Source organism: Esox lucius, chromosome 16, assembly GCF_011004845.1.
Source record: "Esox lucius isolate fEsoLuc1 chromosome 16, fEsoLuc1.pri, whole genome shotgun sequence".
In the NCBI taxonomy this organism is placed as follows: domain Eukaryota; kingdom Metazoa; phylum Chordata; class Actinopteri; order Esociformes; family Esocidae; genus Esox; species Esox lucius.
Window position 1 is genome coordinate 32,798,745 of NC_047584.1, and position 6,605 is coordinate 32,805,349.

The following is a 6,605-nucleotide window of genomic DNA, read 5'->3' on the forward strand; positions in this document are numbered from 1 at the left end:
CAATGTCACCTAGCAGCCAGAAAGCCTAGCGCCAGCCTCCCTCAAACGGCATAAACCACAGCAGAATGTGTCTGTCAGCAGTATCACCACGGACATGTAGATTTCAGGAACCAAACAAAATGGAGCCTTGGATAGACTGTGTATATAAACAAGTGACTGGGGATTGGTTGAATCCTGGTGGATCGAGGGAAACGGTTGTGGGAACAGCTGACCAGGTGGTCGTTTCTGGCTTTGGCTGATCGGGCATACGTCTTCCTCCAACTAGCAAAATGACAACAGGGCTCAGAAGCACAACGGCCTTAAATCAAGTTTAACAAGACTACAGAAAGTCCAACCCAGGAGTTCACATACCCGCCATTGCAACAACAAAAGTCAACCAGCCTGTGGGAAAAGCGTTGTCATGGTGCCGGCAGCAAAGGGGCGGGGCTGTTATGTAGGTGCGGCCGAAACTTCACCTGACCCCTGCGCACCTGCTTGAATGTCCCAGACACCTCACCTGCATCTACGTTACATCAAGCTGTTTGATAAGGAAAAGAACACTGATAAGCTCAGTTTCCTTACAAGTTGCTTAATCAGTGGAACGTTTTTTGTTCAACCCTTTTCACAGATTGGACCTAAATGTGTTAGGTCTGAAATACATTTGAAGTATAATGTGAGTAAAATAAGATTAGTCTGACTGTAAATGTACAGAAACTTAATGTCTGAAAGTACTTCACACCTTCAGTCGCTTTAATGGAATTAAATCAGGGAGATGAGCGTAGGAGAGATTGGTTATAAACTAGTGCTGCATTAGGCTACCTAAAGACACACACACACTAATTTGCAAAATACCTAAAAAATTGTCCTTATGCTAAATGATATCTAAACAACAATGTGCAGATCAAAGGTGAACCAGGATTGTAATGTCATGTACGGTTCTCTGTGCTGCGTGTGACAGAGGTTCATGAACTATTCTTGAACACACAGCAGAAGAGTTCGGCCAACAATGTGAAGTTTTAATTCATAAGAAAGTGAAACTCGAACCAACGATAAAGACGGAAAATGCTCATTGCAATATGAACTACCAGAGCAGGCTTCTGGTATTTTATTGGATATTAGACCCAGTGTGGGGTAAAAGGCAAAGGCTATGGTTTAGCATTTTGCAAGTATTCAACTGATGACCAGATGAAAAAACGGATAAAAACAAAGACAACATTGAGAAGTAAGAATTAAAGGGAAAGAAAAAAGGATGTCAACGGGGGATGTTAGCTAACACACAAATCAGACATGATGGCTTCAGTCAGTGAAAGCACAAGAGAGGTAAATGAATTAGTAAAATGCTAGGCTACTCGATATACTTTAGATTTCTATAACAGTCTCTCACTTATTAAAAAGTGAATAATTCAATGTAAACTGACAAAATGCACTTATTTTGGTTAATCATACTTAACCGCAATTCTGTAAAACGTCTAGACTATCAACACACCGCCAATGTGTGGACAAAGACCCAGTGCATGAAATAAATCAAAAAGTGACGGTCTAGTCAAGTAAACTGACAACATGGTCCACGGATATCGTCCACGTCAAGGCCTTGTATCAAACAACACGTAGGGTACTTTGTATAATATTTGTAACACACATGTCATGGTTCGCACTTGTGCCTTTCTGAAACACAGCGACTAGGCTTCAGTTCACAACACAAACATCACCCCCAGGCGACCACACCAACTTTAAGCGCAGTTGAACATTTTCCTTACCTTGGTGTTCAATCCAACGAGAATGGACAACGATGAGGGGAGCCACACACACTTGAACACGCAGACAACAAACCTTTTAACAAACCGGTCGAGACTTAAGCAAAAGCGCGACAAAAGTAAATGGAGCTCTTTTGCTGAGTTTATAGAAACGTTTCTCTGCGCCAGCTATTCCATTCGATCCGTTCGCTTGTTCTCACGCGCCGTAGCACACACGCAAGCTGCCTCCACCTCAATGCACTCGCCCGACCAGTGACGTCACGGCGGTGGAGGCAGGATCGGAGGAGGGAGGGAGGCTCGCGGGGGGTGTGGGTTTGGTGGTAATGGATGTAAGGACAATGCCTGGTAGTACTTCTACTCACAGCCCACCCTGTTGAGTACAGACGGGTTATATTAAAAAGTAGTCTTTATAGTCCATGTAAATTGACTACGTCATGGAATTCGTGGAATCTCAGGGTACACCGGGACCAGCAAGCGTTGTTTTAATTGTGTTTTACGTGAAATGTTGATGAGTTTGCCGCGTAGAGGACACGTTTACGCATTGCCTTTGACTGGAAGCCAGGACAACCACGCCACCTGACCCTTGTTCAATGTTTATTCTGAAACTTGGTTTTCCTGCGAGACCTTTGTAGTCAAGAGAAGTGTCGGGGAAGTATGACGAACCAACCCGTTAAAGAGACTACGCTGTGCGAGTCATGATGATGTTCGTGAGAGAACCTTCTTAGACTGATTTCCCACAAATGTAATTATAATGCACGTATTACATTATATATTTTTTATATTCTCTCACACATAATGTCTTTTTACCGTTATTTAACCAGTCACAAGAAAAAAACCTATTAAAAACCTATTCTAAAACTAACGGACAACCAGTGTGAAGACTTTCTAATAGGTTTGTGGTGTTCTCCCTGGTACTGTAGTCCTCATTAGTCCACGTGTTGCTGCATTTTTTATTCATTGTAATTGGCCAACTGATTTTTAAGACCAGACGGCACTGCAAATACTAAAGCTGCTATTCAGGTTAGGATCCATTCGTAATTTCATAATGTACATTTTAAAAGCGACCCGGCCCCGGATAAGCGGAAGAAGATGGTATGGTATGGTATGGTACATTTTAAAAGCACTAGAGTGTTGTGACTGGCTCATTATTCCAACTCTGGAAAACAGTTAGGGCTGAGGCGGTACCTGTTAGCTATTAGCCTTTTGGTCCATTGTAATTGATTAGTATACTGTAAAGTAGAGTTCAAATGCATGCCTTTTAGGGTATTTGCGATATCCCGTATATTGTATAAACACTACTACATTTCTAGTATTGACACTAGAAGTAATTGTTGGCGTAATTGAAACTGAAGCGTCTCAGTTTTTTTAAATACATTTATTATTTTGCTCCCTTCTGTTTGGTACTGTATTTCAGCAATCCACTCAGAACAATATTTAAAATGACTGTACTCTAGAGGCCCATCTATTCTTCGAAAGTGGACGGGAACATGAGAGAGATGAAAAATGAAGGAGAGAGAATACCGGCAAGTTTAGAATGCCACAACGTATTTTACAGTGTAACAGATGTGATCATTAACCCTGCTGCGTATTGATTGTAAAGAATTGCGCGGGCAGCAGTCCCGGTGAGTTGGTCCGGTCCCTGAGACAATAGATAAAGGAGAGCACATTAGTTGTGAGGAGCCTCCTGATGTTGATGGGTATAGATTGCAGCATGGAACGCTTGCTTAAACAGTTAATTGACATTGATGCATTTCTCAGGGGGCAGACAATCTCCAGTCTAGAGACTGTACAGGGCACAATGCTGTCCAGGGTGAACGCGTTTTTGAATAAACAATTTCTAGTTAAGTATGAGTATATGCAAGCAATTTAAAGATGTCTCTCTCTCCCTCTCTCGCTCTCCATCTCTCTCTCTCTCTCTCTCTCTCTCTCTCTCTCACACACACACGTAAAACAATCTGCCATACAGTCATAAAAGGCCTGGGGGGAAAATCCGGGGGAAACATGAATACATTTTACATAGCTGTTTTGAAAGTACTTCTGCAGTTTAGTTTCATAGCTGAGTTACAAATTCCGATTAAAGGTGTTTCAGAAATGGGTAGTGTATTATGCAAATGTAAATACATACTACCTACACGTTCCCCACAAGGTATTTTGGCTGCAATAGGGAAAAGTGATTTCTGGCTTAGGGTTTAGGAAAAACGGTTTAGGCATTACAGGTTAAGTTTAGGGTTAAGCGGTAGTGCTTGGTTACGTTTAGGCATAAAAGATACTGAGGTTAAGGTTTGAGATAGGGTTATATCAAGGGTTTGATTCAGGTTTCAGGTCTCCATATGGACTGAAAGATTGATATTTGTGCATCTGTCTGTCTTTTATTCTGTCTTTATATCACCCCAGCCCATTCATGTAATGGCTTGTATTTGGAGTACATTTTTGTCTTGACAAATGCAAAATAATATGCAGGGGGAGTAGTCGGAGTTATGGGATTGGTATGGGGTATTGGGGTGACAGGCAGAGGCGTTGGCCATCATAACATTGCACTGTTTCCTCCAACTCTAATAGGAGAGTCCTGTCAAAGTATCCATCATTATCCTGGTGTAGCACCCCATAAATCAGTGTTGCACCAACGCCCCCAACAAAAAATACTACCATCATCAGGGCAAGTATTTTATGGGTCCCATGGCGCAGCCCTCAGATGGAGGCCAGAAGTAAAGAGGTGAACAACATGGCACCAAGGAAGAAGAAGAAGAAGAAGAAGAAGAATTGGTAGAAGTGTTGGAGGAAGAAGAAGAAGTAGTAGTAGTGTTGGAGGAAGAAGAAGAAGTAGTAGTGTTGGAGGAAGAAGAAGACAGTCAGCATATGGAGAAGATGCCAAACCTACGACTGCCATCACCCATTCTTCCCAAAACCCCACCAGGATGCTGAGCCAGAGTCGACACCGCCTCCCCGAAAGGGCGGTTTGATTCCTCCCTCGCCTCCTCACCCTTCTCTTCTTGTTTCTAAAACTCCCTCCAAGGCCCTGAACACACCCTCTGTCCGTCCCTTCTGTTTGCCCCCGTTACAGCGGATAAACAGAGATATTATTCCATAATGAAAACAGACCATTAAGGACATCACGTCTGCTTACAGTTGCTTTCCCGCATTTGGCACAAAGAATTCCATTGTTTGGGCGGAGACAAGGCCATTTAGTATCTCTGGTAAACCAGCCACTTTGTGTAATTACAGAACAACAGTCCACTATAACTAATCTCTCTGTGGCCCTTTCATTTTTCTTCCTGGTCTTTGCTTTGGTTTCCCTCCATTTACACCACAGCGTAAACAAACATGACAACGAAGCAATGCAAAGAATTAGATGAAGTGGAGAGGCATTGCAAAACAGAAGAACAATTGATTGGGTTAAATTAGACTAAGCCAGCACTCTTTCCTCCTGATCTATCCCTGTTTTGGCAACATGGGGCCAGAACACTAACAGTGCGGACAGATTTGAAAGCATCAAATCTCTATTTATTACTGCCTTTGTCCACAGCAAATAGACACAAATATAAAGATTCATAATATTAACTGATTGGCTTTTTAATTAATACAAAGGAATTGGTTTGACATGGTGCTATAACATTGCAATGTATTATTATTCTGTAAATGTTAGCCTGAGTTTTCACAGGCAGCCTAATTGTGTAAACAGCCTCAAGCACTGAATCTTAACTTCTCATAAACATTTGACATATTACATCAGATATTTTTACACCAGAACTTTTCAGAGCTAATCTCATTTGTCAAAACTGTATCTGAATTGGGCTGTCTAGGTCCTAATTCATAACACAGTAGAAACGAGTGTTATCATAACATACCTTATTCTTAGATTATTTTTAATGACAGCATAGCATTAGCATTACAGCAGGATGGGTATGCCATTGAGAAAAGTAGGTTTTTAAACGTGTTTACTCCCTTACCCAGTATTATGTTTCCTGTCCAAAACCGCCCCCATGTGTTCGTGTTCAGTACTCACAACCATTTTACATGGATTCCTTATTTGTAATGCAGCTTTATACCAGAAGAGGGTGCCACTTAGCTAGTTTATAATAGATCCGAAGCATGAAGTCCATGATCAACTGAAGGATAGTTTTTCACAACTGCTAACAAATAGTTCCTGAACATGTACTAGAACTATGAACACACTTCTCAAAACTCCCAGCACATTAAATTAAAACTTGAAAATTAAATTAAAACTCAGAAATACCATACAAAATGAAACATCATACGCAAAACCGTATTATCTTTTGTGTAAATAAAACGTCGCCCTCAGCTGCCACATAAAAGCATCAAATACACGGACACTACTAATTACACAGGATTTCCAGACTTTTCCCTACAAGTTTCACATTTTGCATGAGATTATAGACTATGAATTGCGTCCTGAGGGTATGGTCTACTGCCATCAACTTGTCTCTCAATTCCATAAAATGAAAAAAAAGTGTTTGGCTTCATATATATTTTGATACATTCCATAGAATATGAATGAAAGTTTCAAGTTCATGTCATTTTCCTGTACTGTCCTGTTCGTGTAAATACGTACAGATTCTGAGTAAAGACAACAGGGGGGTTAGTACAAAAGTAGGATCACACAGTAATTAATCTGCCCTCATTTCTGAATAACCAGATTTTGATACAACAGTGAAATGGCTCAGGTTAACCTGGATTCCCTGCCTCCCCTCATTGTCAAATCACATACAAGAACATGGTCAACGAATGTCGTTACAGATCATTATTCCTCTCTCTCTCGTCCACCTCTCACTCCTCTTCCACTTCCTCTATCCCTCTCTGGTGTTGGGTAGGGTAGTGGTTACACCATGTGACCAGCGTCAGGGTAGGGTAGTG

The 6,605-nt window shown here is 41.4% G+C and overlaps 1 protein-coding gene across 1 annotated transcript in view; it reads right to left on the reverse strand.

Annotated features, from left to right (window-relative positions):
- nck2a (NCK adaptor protein 2a) overlaps positions 1–1,952 on the reverse strand; it is a 28,683-nt gene extending 26,731 nt beyond the window's left edge. Inside the window, exon 1 of the mRNA XM_034297678.1 lies at positions 1,737–1,952. The gene's annotated coding sequence lies outside the window, so the exon portion shown is untranslated. The remainder of the gene's footprint in view (positions 1–1,736) is intronic.
- Positions 1,953–6,605: the final 4,653 nt, after the last annotated feature.